This window comes from Mirounga angustirostris, unplaced genomic scaffold (assembly GCF_029215605.1).
Source record: "Mirounga angustirostris isolate CCGP_5_RB_7025 unplaced genomic scaffold, mMirAng1.0.hap1 SCAF_2, whole genome shotgun sequence".
In the NCBI taxonomy this organism is placed as follows: domain Eukaryota; kingdom Metazoa; phylum Chordata; class Mammalia; order Carnivora; family Phocidae; genus Mirounga; species Mirounga angustirostris.
This window is the reverse complement of record NW_026991710.1, coordinates 128,478,509-128,493,762: the sequence shown is the minus strand read 5'-3', so window position 1 is coordinate 128,493,762 and position 15,254 is coordinate 128,478,509.

The window sequence follows — 15,254 nt, the reverse complement described above, 5'->3', positions numbered from 1 at the left end:
TCAATTTTCAATTCCTTTGGGTAAATACCAAGGAGCATGATTGCTGGATCATTTGGTAAGAGATTATTTCATTTTGTAAGAAACTGCCAAACTGTCTTCAAAAGCGGCTGTTTCACTTTGCATTCCCACCAGCAAGAAGTAAAAAATTTCTATCATTCCACATCCTCACCAGTGTTTGGTGTTGTCAATGTTTCAGATTTGGGCCATTCTAATAGGTATGTAGTAGTATCTCACTGTTGTTTTAATTTGCATTTCCCTGATGTCATATGATGTGGACCATCTTTTCACATACCTATTTGCCATCTGTGTATCTTCCTTGTTGAGGGTCCGTTAAGGTCTTTGACCCAGTGTTCAATCAGGTTGTTTTCTTATTGTTGATTTTGTGAGTTCTTTATATGTTGTGGAGAATAGTCCTTTATCAGATGTGTCTTTTGCAAATATTTTCTCCTGGTCTGGGTCTTGTCTTCTAATTCTCTTAGTATTGTCTGTTGGAATCATGACATTTTATGCAGAATTTTTCCAAGGTCTCGAATACAACATAGTTTGAGAGAACAATTTAATAATTTCATTTCTGTAATTATTTCATTTCCATACCTTTTAAGACTTGGTTTGTACCAAGCTTATGCTAATCACTTGGAACACTAAAATGAACATATGATGTACAGCTTTTGGTTGTTCAAAACAAAAACAGGACACCTGACCACCTTTAGAGATAGAGGCTTTATTGTGAGGCTGTGTGTGGATGGGCCTCTCACATCTCATAGCTCTGAGCCTGTCCTCTTCTTGCCTCTGGCTTATCTGACCTACATGGGCCTCTCTTTCTATTTTTGTGAGTTCTATCCTTCTCCTTTCACCAACCAACTGGCCAAAGGGGTAAAAATTCTTTCAAGTTTCAGAGAGACACACTTATGTTAGTTTATTATCACCTTTATAGGAAAAAGCTCTCAGGCCCACTACTTTGTAATCACTGGACAGCTTTGGGTCAAGTGCCACCTTGAGTCAGCCAACGACCTACTCCAAGACAATAAAATACTCTGATGTATCTTCCTTCAAACTCTAAGAGGAAGTTGGAAATGAAAGGTACCATGACGAGAATGTTGAAAGGGTTTAAAAGGGTGATTTAGAAAATAACTCCAGAACTAATATCTTTAGTCACTGCTGCCTTGCCTTCACTCTGCTCCCTGTTTGCCATGTTTTGGAGTGCTTTTAATGATTTCTACCTCCTCAGATCAAAAGAATGAAATAAAACAGAATCAAAGTCTCTTTTTTAAAATTAGTAGTGATTCTCAGGGTGCCTGAGTGGCTTAGTCAAAGTGTCAGACTCTTGATTTCAGCTCAGGTCATGATCTCAGGATCCTGGGATCAAGCCCCTCACTGGGCTCTGCACTCGGTGGAGAGTCTGCTTGAGATTCTCTCTCTTCTTCTCCCCCTACCCCCCAACTCACGTGTGGCACTCTCTCTCTCCAAAATAAATGAAGAAATATTAAAAAAAATAAAATTAGTAATGATTCTTAACTTGTTTGGGGGAAAAGAAATGGAAACTAAGTTATCTGGGCTAAACAAAAATGTGCTCTGTTGGAACAAACCATCAATCCACAGTATCATAATTTCTAAAGGACTAACAATATTTAGAAATATTAAATTAACTAGTTAATTTAAGACAACAATTAACTAGTTAAGATAAAAGCAACTACTGTTGTAGTTGTTTTTCCTTACAGTCAAATATTACTGTACATATAATTATATTCCCAGAGCAAGAGGTTATCATACTGGCATCAACTTCACTAAGAATAAAGACTTAACTGGAGGATAGATTAGGTTCCTGTACTTACTTAAATGGAAAAAAAAATTTTTAAAGATGTATTTATTTTTATTTTAGAGAGAGAGGACATGAGCGGGGATGGGACAGAGGGAGAGGGAGAGAAAGAATCCTCAAGCAGACTCCCCACTGAGCTGGGAGCCCTACTCTGGGCTCGGTCCCATGACCCTGAGATCGTGACCTGAGCTGAAATCCAGAGCTGGCCACTTAAACGACTGAGCCACCCAGCCACTACTTAAATGGAAAATTTTTACTTTTATTTGTTTTCGTTTTATTTAAATTTCAGTTAACATCCAGTATTAGGTTCAGATGTAGAATTTAGTGACTCAGCACTTCCATACAACACCTGGTGCTCATCATATAACAAGTGCCCTCCTTAATACCCATCACCCGTTTAACCCATCCCGGTGCCCTCTTCCCCTCCAGCAATCCTCAGTTTGTTCTCTATAGTTCAGTCTATTTTATGGTTTGTCTCTCTCTTCTCTACCCGCACCCTGTGTTCATCTGTTTTTCTTAAATTCCACATGAGTGAAGTCATATGGTATTTGTCTTTCTCTGACTGACTTATTTTGCTTAGCATAATACACTCTAGTTCCATCCATGTTGTTGCAAATGGCAAGATTTCATTCTTTTTGATGCCTGAGTAATATTTCATTGTATATATATACCACATCTTCTTTATCCATTCATTGGTTGATAGACATTTGGGCTCTTTCCGTAGTTTGGCTATTGATAATGTTGCTATAAATATCAGGGTGCATATATCCCTTCAGATTAGTATTTTTGTATCCTTTAGGTAAATACCTACTAGTGCATTTGCTGGATTGTAGGATAGATCTATTTTTAACTTTCTGAGGAAACTCCATACTGTATTCCAGGAAAATTTTTATTTTTAAATAGAAAAACACAAGTGGGGGGCTCCTGGTGGCTCAGTCAGTTAAATGTCTGCCTTCGGCTCAGGTCATGATCCCAGGGTCCTGGGATCAAGCCCTGTGTCAGGCTCCCTGCTCAGCAGGGGAGTCTGCTTCTCCCTCTCCCTCCCTCCCCACTTGTGCTCTCTCTCTCTCACTCTGTCTCTCAAATAAATAAATAAAATATTTTTTTTAAAAAAGAACAGAAATACACAAGTGTAATTTCAGAATTATTCTTTGAAAAAAAATGATAGTTTTTCTTTATTAATTTGAAAAAAACTCTGGAAATAAATAGTGGGTGATACTTTTATTTTCTGCCATCTACTGATCTGCATTTTCTAATGTTTCTACAGTGAGCATACATCACTTCAAAAATAATAAAATGTTAGGGCGCTCGGGTGGCCCAGTCAGTTAAGCATCTGCCTTTGGCTCAGGTCGTGATCTCAGGGTCCTGGGATGGAGCCCCACATTGTCACTGGGCTCGCTGCTCAGCGGGTAGTCTGCTTCTCGCTCTCCCTCTGCCCCTACCCCTGCTCGTGCTCTCTCTCTCTCTCAAATAAATAAATAAAATCTTTAAAAAACATGTATGAAAATGTTACATTAATGTATGACCTGTAAGTAAGTAAAAGGAAAATAAAGGAATTTATTTGGTGTAGTGCCCAGTGGGGTGTCATAAGTAAATAAGTGCTTTGTTTTCTAATGCTTTCGAGGGTGATGATCTCCATTCCGGAGTTAGCAAATGTAAACAACACGAGGTACCCTGGGAACACACTGTAGCCTATTTTGATTCATTTGAATTTAGAATTGCGGTAATAAACCATATTTGGAAGCGTCAGTTGATGGCTACTTATATGAGTATTTGCGCTATGACTTCACTTGTCGTGGATTTAGATTGCACCCAAAAGGACAGCTGTGCACGATGCTATTTTTATCTGCCTCTAATTCCTCAGGAACTTGTTTATCCAAATTGTAGCAAACCACCCAGTCCTCAGTGAAAACCCACCAATATCAAATGCAGTGCCTTTAAAAGCAACCCATTTTGCAACATGGGCGGGGGAATACACGTTATTTAAAAGAAAACGTTCTTCATGGGGTAGATGTCACTAGAACGCTGCTCAAGCCATATTGTTGCATTGCCAACAGAATCCAGTTCCCTTCCTCTAGGACCTTGTCCCTGCCTTCCTTTCTAACTTTACACTCCACTTTCCAACCACATGAGATCGCCCTTCCCCAAGCAAGCCAAACACCTTCAGCTCAGCCCGAACAAATCTCCAGACATCACCACACAAACACTTCCAGATGTTCATATACAAAACGCCAAACATTAAAACCTCCATTCTAGCGTAGCTAATTTTTTTTTTTTCAAAAAAAGAGGCAACGTGTTTTGCAGAACAAAAACAAAAACAAAACAAAACAAAACAAAAAAACCCTGAGGATGGAGGACAATTTCATGCAACAGGACAAATAACTACACCAGAGGAGGAAAATTTAGGCAGCATGTGCATTGGGGAGTGAATGTTCTCCCTTGCAAAAGTTCACGAATCTAAACTCCTGGCAGGGAGCCAGTGAGAATTATTTTGTTTCCGATTTGGTAACTTGTGGCCATTTACAAAGGCAATAAAAGAGATTTTTTAAAAATCCCATTAGAATAAGGGCCGTTTTTAGATTCTTTATTTCCTTTGTTCATTCAACATGTATTAATTGGTCTTGGCTCTCTTGTGGGGCAGAGCTTTGAGCTAGAGAAGTCTTACAGTTAACTCAGACATGGTTCCTGCTTTCCAGAAGCCCATGGTCAATTAGGGCAGAAAGAGATTGTCTACATTATATAATCTAAATGTGTTCTGATAAAGGTCATAAGTGGAGCTAACCGTCTGCGGGTGCTATCAATATACTTCCTCTCCACTAATCACTGCCATGGACAGTGTTTCTAGCACAACTGTTCAGGGACTCAGAGATCCAGGCATACCCTGAGTGGTCACACATCTTGACTCAGCCATATATATTTGCTAGCTCTGGACTGAGCAGTAGCTCTTGCCGGAGGAGGGAAGAAGAGGACAGTGGCGAATTAAGTGTGAACAGCCCTATCTTTACAAGCCCTATCTTTACTGTCTACAGTATGGGTGGCAGCCGCTTTATGCAAAATTTCGTGGCTTTGCCAAAAACAGTTCTATTTTCCTTCTCTGATTTTCTCCATTCAGGTTTGCAACTTGTGAATGAAGAATCTTAAGGGAGACGTGAGTCAGCTATTGCTGCGCTCATTTTATGTAAAAAACAATCCTAAATCTCTCCATAGCTTCCTTTTTTAAAAAATTTTATTATGTTATGTTAATCACCATACATTACATCATTAGTATTTGATGCAGTGTTCCATGATTCATTGTTTGCGTATAACACCCAGAGCTCCATGCAGAACGTGCCCTCTTTAATACCCATCACCAGGCTAACCCAACCTCCCACCCTCCTCCCCTCTAAAACCCTGTTTGTTTCTCAGAGTCCATCGTCTCTCATGATTCGTCTCCCCCTCCGATTTCCCCCCGCTTCATTCTTCCTTTCCTGCTATCGTCTTCTTCTTTTTTTTAACGTATAATGTATTATTTGTTTCAGAGGTACAGATCTGTGATTCATCATGCTAAGCGAAATAAGTCAATGAGAGAAAGACATGTATCATATGATCTCACTGATATGAAGAATTCTTAATCTCAGGAGACAAACTGAGGGTTGCTGGAGTGGTGGGGGGTAGGAGGGATGGGGTGGCTGGGTGGTGGACATTGGGGAGGGTATGTGCTCTGGTGAGCGCTGTGAATTGTGGAAGACTGATGAATCTCTATAGCTTCTAATCAGAAACATTCATTGTCATGCTCCTGGGTCTCTAAGGCAGCCGAGGTTTGGCTGAGCGAGGCTGGATTCCAAGTTTCTGACCTTGTTGAGGTCTGCTTCACATTATGGGGCTCGTGATCTCAGATGACAGAAATGCAAGAAGGCAAGCCAGACTACGTGATGGCTGTTAAAGAACTTGCTCACACCCGGCGTACTCTCTCTTCCCCCCATATTTCATTGGTCAGAGCAAGTGATACATGGCCTGGCCCCACATCACCAAGGCAGGGAAATAATCTCTGTCTGTCTGAGTGGAAGGAACTGCCAAGTCACGAGGGCATGGATGTAACTTATGTAATTCAGAGAAAGCATAAAGAACTGGGAACAACGATCTAATCTATTATAAGGGATTGCTGTTTTTCACAAAGAGAGAACCTAACAATGAGACACATAAGTAGGTGACCTCTTCCTGTGCAGTGGGGCTGTTGCCGACCTTCGGGTACTGGAACGTGGGATTGACGCCCGTGCCCAGCACTCCTGTGTGGTTAGAGCTGAAATAATCACTCCCGCAGACTTTGAGGGCTTTTGTTCCTGGCCTCAAAGAAGCTTTGAGCCTGCTGCTTCACGAACAGCGAAGAAAACACATCATCTTTCTCTTTAGTGTCCTTGCCTGCTCATTCCCTTCCTCCTGCCCCACCCCCACCCCCACCATGCTTCTCCAGCCCACTGTGTTTAGGGCCGCTCCCATTCACTCAGTGATACCCCCCTGGATCCACTCTTATCCAGCCCAGTGCTGCTATGTTGCTGTAAATACATGCCTACGTTTCTGAATCTCAGTGATGAAGAAACATCTCGAGAACCTGGCTGTGTGATTTGTAAGCAAGTCTGTCTTTGGAAACGGAGGCCTGGGTCTCCTCTGAAAACGCCTATATGAGCTGCTTCCAAAGAAACTCAGAGCCTCATAGAATGTGAGTGCTGGGACTTTAGAGGGCATCTAGCCAACCCTATTGTTTTAGAGATAAAGCAAATGAGGCCCAGAGAGTCCATTTAGTGAAAGAACTAAGACTGGGGTCTTGGACTTCTTATTCTCAATCCAGGGGGCCCAGAGTGTCTCACCACTTCCATCCTTCCCTGAGGGAGTTAGTTGCATTCTTATTAAAATTACAACATGTGCTACAGGTACTAGATGAACTCCTATAAGTACAAGGATTTGGGGGCCCTGGACTGTCTCTGTTCATACACTCATTGAGAGCTCCCCAAACTAGCAAATTAGACTATTTGGTCTAGGAAAAAGAGGTCTCAGCTAAAATGCAAAGATAACTATAAAGAGATAATCCTTAGCTTCTGATCTCCTGAGGGCCCGAGGACCAGAGTTGCATTTTAGAGACAGCCCTCCCCACCAACTCCAGCATTCCCAGGACAATCTCAGAGAAAACTAAGGGGATGGAGGGACCTTAAAATAACTGAAAGTGTATCCCAAATAAATGGGAAATCGCCAAACGGACTGGTTGTATTTGTAAGTGACCATATTCTTTTTACCACCACCAGAATTGAAATTCAGAACTGATACTATAAAGGAAAAATAGAGTAAGTTAGTGTTTTTCCAGACCTGAGTCTGTGACTGTGCGTTTTGAACCTACCGTCCGTTGGCAGGATAGTAGTACCAACTGCTAGTACCAGTAATGAAAATAGAGTAACCCTGTTAGCTAGTCTGTATGGAAAAAGACCTTAAACAACTTAAACATGGAATACTTTCATTTTGCTTATACGCATTTAACTTTACCCCATAAACACGCATGATTTTTGTTAATAAGAAAAAATAATATTTTACCTAAAAAACAATCACCACCCACCCTCCACTACTCATTCCTACCTGCTACAGATCCTCTCCATTTTCACTTATTTCCGGCACTACCCACATACCTTAGCATTGGAGTCGTGTCCCCTTACATCTTTCTTACTCAAATTCGCAATTTCCCCCCAAACCTTTGTGCCTTTTTATTTTCTGGTTTCATTGGTGTTGAGGATTTAGTTGGCCAGGACATTGGCTGAATTGGAGAAGTCAAATTAAATAGAAAAACCAATAAAAGAAAAAGCACTGAGACCACTAAAGTGCATTTATCATTCTGAAGTGGGCTTCAGAACAGATACTATGTATTTACTAATGTTGTCTGCCCTGCTTAAAAATTACTTGAAGAGACTTAGATAAGTTACCAAGATACGATGTGGTCAAAACTGAATCAGCAGTAGAAGGAAATTGAGTTCTTTTTAACAGGCATGGGAAGCCCCAGCTGAGTAAGACCGGGGCAGTCAGGGGGGAGCACTTGCCCGGGTCTATTCTGCCCAGCGCCGTGGAGGCGGGGACGAGGAAGGGCACTCAGCCATGCAAGAGGCCAGGGGAGACTTCTGGGAGGGCTCCCTGGTAGAGATGGGTCTCGAACGAGGTCCTGAAAGATAAGTTGATTTAGCCAAGGAAAGAAATGTTCCTAGAAGGGCTAACGGAAGCTGGGCTAGGCAAAGTTATACAACCAAGCTTTACTCTTAGTTCCAGGCTTCCTGGTGAACAAGGCAAAAAGGGGAAGTATCATGTGCTACTTATTTCTTACTATTTGAGAAAAGGGAAATACCATTCCAAGAACTAAAAATGAAACTCTAGATTAGCGATTCTCAAGTTTTAGCCTGTATCAAAATCCCCTCGAACATCATGAAACACGCAGAGTTCTGGACCCCAGCTCCAGAGATTCTGACTCTCTAGTTCTGGGGTGCGGTCCAGGACTCTGAAATAAACAAGCTCACCCCAATAATCCCAACGTAGGTTCCTCTTTCCACCCACTTAAAAAAAAATACCACTATCAAAAGAGTTTTTTTTTAATCGATTTTTCATTCATTTGTTCATTCAAAAAACTATTAAGCACTGTCCTCAATGCTGGGGATTGACCAGAGAACGAGACAGAGCGGCCCTCTGCCCTCAGGGAGACCCTGGGCAGTTAAAAGGAGGGCTACAAGGTCTCAGGGCCAGCCAGGCTCTTCTCCTCCTGTGCTCCCCACGGCCCTCCGGACCAGAGGTCTGCACCTTGTCCCACATGCTCATTGCCACTTCTGCCCCTAACCACAATCTTTCCCAGTTTCATTTTTGGTGATGAGCCATCCCCCTGGGTCCTGGAGCCTCTGTCATGGAGGAGGTGCCCGCTGAGGCCCCGGGGTGAAAGCTCCTAGGATTCTCCAAATGCTGCAGCAGCTTCTTTGAGTGACCGGTTGAAGTGTATGTCACCAGAGGTGGCAGCCTGGATGCAGGGACAGAGACCACCGAGGGTCCTGACAGGTGCAGAGGGGCTGGTCAGGATGGACCTAGATGTGTAGGCTCCCAGCTTCAAAGACCGTGTGCTATAGATTGAATATGTGTGGCCCCCAAATTCAGATGTTGGGCCCCTTTCCCCTAATATGAAGGTATTTGGAGATGGGGACTTTGGGAGGTGTTAGGGGTTGATGGGGTCATTAGGGTGAGGCCCTCACAATGAGATTAGTGCTCTTATAAGGTGAGGCACCAGAGAGCTTGCTCTCTGTCAATGCCATGTGAGGACACAGCGAGAAGGCAGTGATCTATAAACCAGGAAGTGGACTCTCCCAAGAACACGACCATGTGGGTATCCTGATCTTCGACTTTCAGTTTCCAGAACTATGTGAAAATACAGTTGACCCTTCAACAGCATGGGTTTGAACTGCATGGGTTCACTTATACACAGATTTTCTTTGATTCAGTACAGTACTCTCAAGTATTCTCTCTTCCCTATGATTTTTTTTTTGGGGGGGGAGGGGGAACTTCCTTATGATTTTCTCTTTTTTTTCTTGATTGATTTTTAAAAAATTTTTATTTAAATTTAATTTAGTTAACATATAGTGTATTATTAGTTTCAGGGGTAGAATTTAGTGATTCATCAGTTGCATACAACACCCAGTGTTCATTACATCAAGTGCCCTTCTTCATGCCCATCACCCAGTTACCCCATCCCCCATCCACCTCTCCTCCAGCAACCCTCAGTTTGTTTCCTAGAGTTAAGAGCTTCTCTGGTTTGCCTCCCTCTCTGTTTTTATCTTATTTTATTTTTCCTTCCCTTCCCTTATATTCATTTGTTTGGTTTCTTTTCTTTTTTTTTAAGGTTTTATTTATTTACTTATTTGAGAGAGGGAGAGGGAGGTAGAGAGAGCATGAGCAGGGGGGAGGGGCAGATCAGGGTGGGGCAGAGGGAGAGGGAAAAGCAGGCTCTCTGCTGAGCAGGGAGCCTGATGCAGAACTCGATTCCAGGACCCTAAGATCACGACCTGAGCCAAAGGCAGACGCTTAACCAACTGAGCCACCCAGGCACCCTCATCTGTTTTGTTTCTTAAATTCCACATATGAATGAAATCATATGGTATTTGTGTTTGACTGACTTATTTTGCTTAGCATAATACCCTCTAGTTCCATCCATGTCATTGCAAATGGCAAGATTTCATTCTTTTTGATGGCTGAGTAATATTCCATTGTATATATACCACTTCTTCTTTATCCATTCATCTGTTGATGGACATCTGGACTCTTTCCATGGTTCAGGGGTTGTGGACATTGCTGCTATAAACATTGGGGTGCATGTGCCCCTTCATATCACTCTGTTTGTATCCTTTGGATAAATACCTAGTAGTACAATTGCTGGGTCATAGGGAAATTCTATTTTTAGCTTTTTTGAGGAACATCCACACTGTTTTCCAGAGTGGCTGCACCAGCTTGCATTCCCATCAACAGTAAGAAGGTTCCCCTTTCTCTGCATCCTCGCCAACATCTGTCATTTTCTGACTTGTTAATTTTAGCCATTCTGACTGGTGGGAGGTGGTATCTCATTGTGTTGGTTTTTTTTTAAGATTTTATTTATTTATTTGAGAGAGAGAGAGAGAATGAGAGAGAGAGCATGGGGGGGGGAGGGTCAGAGGGAGAAGCAGACTCCCCACCGAGCAGGGAGCCTGATGTGGGACTCCATCCCGGGACTCCAGGATCATGACCTGAGCCAAAGGCAGTCGCTTAACCAACTGAGCCACCCAGGCGCCCTCATTGTGGTTTTGATTTGTGTTTCCTTGATGCCGAGTGATGTTGAGCACTTTTTCATGTGTCTGTTGGCCATTTGTATGTCTTCTTTGGAGAAATGTCTGTTCATGTCTTCTGCCCATTTCTTGGCTGGAATTTTTGTTTTTTGGGTGTTGAGTTTGGTAAATTCTTAATGGATTTTGGATACTAGCCCTTTATCTGATATGTCATTTGCGAATATCTTCTCCCATTCCATAGGCTGCCTTTTAGTTTTGTTGACTGTTTCCTTTGTTGTGCAGAAGCTTTTTATCTTGATGAAGACCCATTGGTTCAATTTTGATTTTGTTTCCCTTGCCTTTGGAGATGTGTCTAGCAAGAAGTTTCTCCAGCTGAGGTCAAAGAAGTTGCTGTCTGTGTTCTCCTCTAAGATTTTGATGGATTCCTGTCTCAAATTTAGGTCTTTCATCCATTTTGAGTTTATTTTTGTGTATAGTGTATAAAAGTGGTCCAGTTTCATTCTTCTGCATGTGGCTGTCCAATTTTCCCAATACCATTGTTGAAGAGACTGTATTTTTTCGGCTGAATATTCTTTCCTGCTTTGTTGAAGATTAGTTGACCACAGAGTTGAGGGTCCATTTCTGGGCTCTCTATTATGTTCCATTGATCTATGTGTCTGTTTTTGTGCCAGTACCATACGGTCTTGATGATGACAGCTTTGTAATAGGGCTTGAAGTCCGGAATTGTGATGCCACCAGATTTGCTTTTCTTTCTCAAAATTCCTTTGGCTATTTGGGGTCTTTTCTGATTCCATACTTCCTTATGATTTTCTTAACATTTTCTTCTCTCTAGCTTACTTTAGTGCAAGAATGTGGTCTATAATACATACACAAAATTGATGTTAATGGATTATTTGTGTTATCCATAAGGCTTCCGGTCAACAGTAGGCTGCTAGTAGTTAAGTTCTGGGGGAGTCAAAAGTTACACATGGATTTCTGATTGTGTGGGGGGTCAGTGCCCCTATGCCCTGTGTCGTTCAAAGGTCAAGTGTAAAAGTCTGTGGTATTTTGTATGGCAGCCCAAGCTAACCAAGACATGGCGGAATTGCTGTCAGCCCCTCTCCTGGCTATAGCCTCTCTGCACACTCTGGGGTTCAGTTTAACCCTTTGGCCCCAGCCCTGCCCTGCCCACTTATCTGTATGGGCACTCCTTTCAGAGCCTGGGACCTTAGCCTGCTCCCTACACCCTCTCAATCAGCTTCAGTGATTACACACCCACCTGCTCTTACAATTACCATGTCTGAGGACCTTCTTTATTAAGCAAGCACTGCAGACCTTCAGCTGCCACCATCTAGCATTTAGACAGAGAAAGAAGCCCCAGAAAGTGTGTGCATGTGTCTCGGTGTGGGTGGAGTTTTTGTGTGAGTATGCCTGTGGGTGTGTGTTGAGAGACGATATATAAATGGACAAAGGCCAGACTGTATATGTAATAATAAAACTGTAACCCACGGTCTGTAGCAAACAACTCAGGAAGCCAGCCTGCTGTAAATCAAACATGTACAAGTCAGACCCTATCTCTAGTAACTGGTCCAGGAAGCCAAACAATAATCCTTGTAACAATGGCCCCTACTTTTATCCCCTCTTCCAAGTTGGGAGAAGCCAAATATGCACCCCCTAGCCAGTCACTAGAACCAATAATTAGAACTTGTTTCTGGTTCCTCATGCCAACAGCCTCTGCTATCAGAGCATACATGAAACCTTCTCTTTTTCCCGCTATCAAGTTTTCCCACTCCTGTGCCTGCCTTTGAGCCTCGGCCAAAATGCAAGTGATGGTGGCCGACTCCCTTGCTCCAGCAAGCTTGGAATCGACAGTCTTTGCTTGTTCTCATTTGGATCATCTTCATGTATTTCCGCAGCGTGCAGGAGCGTGGAGAAGCATGTGTGTACGAGCCTGCACTCACTGTGAGATCTCATCACTTCTGGGTTCGTTCCCTTGCCCCTCCTCTTGTAGGGCTGATGGGAAGGGAGGGTTGGGCAGGGAGGAAGCAGGAGGGAAGGGAGGAGGATTTGAATGAGAGTCACTTCTGTGATACAGACCGTTGATGATAAAAGCCAAACTTTTGTGTGAACTAATAGAGTCCTAGAACCTAGAACCAGTCCCCCCACCCCCTCTCCAGCCCTCTTGAGCCCGACAAGGCCTCAGAGCGTTGCCCAGTCACCATACTTCACGACCTCCTTTTCTCCTTTCATCGTTGAAAGCCAATGGCAGGCACCAGGACGAGGTTATCCCCTGCCTCTGTGCCTGCCATTGGCTCCGGAGCCTCCCCGGTGTCTCATCGTTGTGACCAGGGCCCTGACTTCCCTTTAGTTACAAGTGTATCAGGATTTAATCCGAAGCCAGGCAGCCGCTTGCCAAAATTAATGGTTAGTAAAATTAGAACAAACACAGGTAAATAGCCTTTACCTAGCACACAGCTTCCCTGTGATTTTAACGGCAGCAAAGAGATCACTGAGGTGCTACAATTTTCTGATCAATGATGGTAATTTTCCTCCCCCTTAAGATAAGCTTAATCACACTAAGGGGTCAAAAGAAAATTACATGGGTGCGCAGGAGCCATGCCCGGCACACTCGGAGAGATCGTGCGGAGCCGCCCGACTCTGCCGCCGAAGAGTCCTCGGTGTGGTCCGGCCACAGATACCGGATTCTGCAAAGCCCCCTGGCGAGCTGTCCTTTTAAAATTGAAGAAACCAAGGCTGACTCCCCGCCCTGGCCGAACGCGTGCCTGCAGCCCGGCGTCCACCACTAGTCCTACTAGGGTGCGAACGGCCGAAGGGAGGAGACCCCCAGCCCTGGGCGTCCCCTCCAGCACGCGGGTGTGACAGCGGCGGGAGTGCGTGCTGGGACCGGGAACGGCAGCCAGACTCAGCGCCAGACGTGGCGCGGCACGTCCGCGCCCGTGGTCTGCGCACTGCTCCGCGAGACTTCCCGCCCTGTTTTCAGATCCGTCATCCAGTGTTGGACTTGTCTGCTTTCTCCAGCTGTGTGCTCTGCGTCGTCACCTACGCTGCAGAGCATCTTGGGTCAGTTGACTTAAGCCGGTTTAAAACAGTGAAATGCATCCTGTGGATCCGTGAACAAACTGAACATTTCATGAATCACCAACCCATTTCTTGTGAGTAAGAACGGAGATAAACAGTGACTAATGTCGCTGAAAAGCAACCATGCACTAAACCCCAAAACGGATGGCTGGTGTCAGGGGCTGAGGAATTCCAGTTGCCGGGAGTGTTCACAGCAACCGGAGCACCAGAGATGAACTGACTGGAAGGCGGTGACTCATGGTACCTGCAGGCAGGGGGTTAGAGACCAGCTGGGTTTCTGATGCCTCTCTTTCTCTCTCGCTCTTTCTTGGCAGTACTGCAAACATGATTATGAAATGTCATCCTGTGCTGCCTAGGCCCTAAACCTAAACCGAGGGAAGGACTTCAATTAGAACACAAAAACCTAACACACTCTAATCTCCCCTGCTTGTGGGTCTAAACAGACGCCTCCTTCCTGCATTGTTTCCACTGGGCAGGATTTCCACCCCCATTCTAATCCAACTCAGTTCTATTTTGTTTGCTAACCACCTCTGAGAAATTCATTGTTGTGTATGAAGGAAGAAAAGCGAAATGAAGATTTTTTTTTTCTCCCTGAAAACATATTCTGCTTCAGAAATGGGCCCTTTAAAAGATCATTTCTCTTTACCATAGATCCCGCAATCAAGCCCTTTGGTATTTCCCCAAAGGAGTTGAACACTTATATCTGCACAAATGCACCCAGATGTTTCTGGCAGCTTTATTTATAATTGCCAAAACTTGGAAGCAACCAAGATGTCCTCAGTAGGTGAATGAATTAATAACTGGTACATTCAGACAATGGACTGTTATTTAGCGCCAACAAGAAATGAGCTATCATGCCATGAAAAGACATGGAGGAAAGGTTTTTTTGAGATTTTATTTATTTATTTGAGAGAGGGAGAGAGAGCATGAGGAGAGGGAGAGGGAGAAGCAGACTTGCCACTGAGCAGGGAGCCCAATGCAGGACTCGATCCCAGGACCCTGAGATCATGACCCGGAGCCGAAGGCAGACACTTAACCAACTGAGCCACCCAGGCGCCATGACATGGAAGAAGCTTAAACACACATTACTAAGTGAAGGAAACCAATCTGAAAGCCTACATGTCGCATGATTCCAACCATACTCCATTTGGGAAAAGGCAAAACTGTGGAGGCAGTAAAAAGATCAGTGGGTGCCTGGGGTTAGGGTGGAAGGAGGGATGAATGGGTGAAGCATGGAGGATTTTTAGGGCAGAGAAACTATTCCAGAGGATACTATCATGGTGGATTTATGTCATTATACATTTGCCAAGCCCATAGAATGTGCGACACGTGAGAGAACCCTAATGTCAATTGTGGACTTCGGGTGATTATGATGTATCAGTGTGCGTTCATCCATTGTAACAAAATTGTACCACTTTTGGAAGATGTTGATAATGGGAGGCTGTGTGTGTGTGTGGGGGGGGCGGTTAGGGAGTGTATGGGACATCTCTGCACCTTCCTCTGAATTATGCTGTGAACCTAAAACTGCTCTAAAAACACAAAGGCTTTATAAAGAAAAC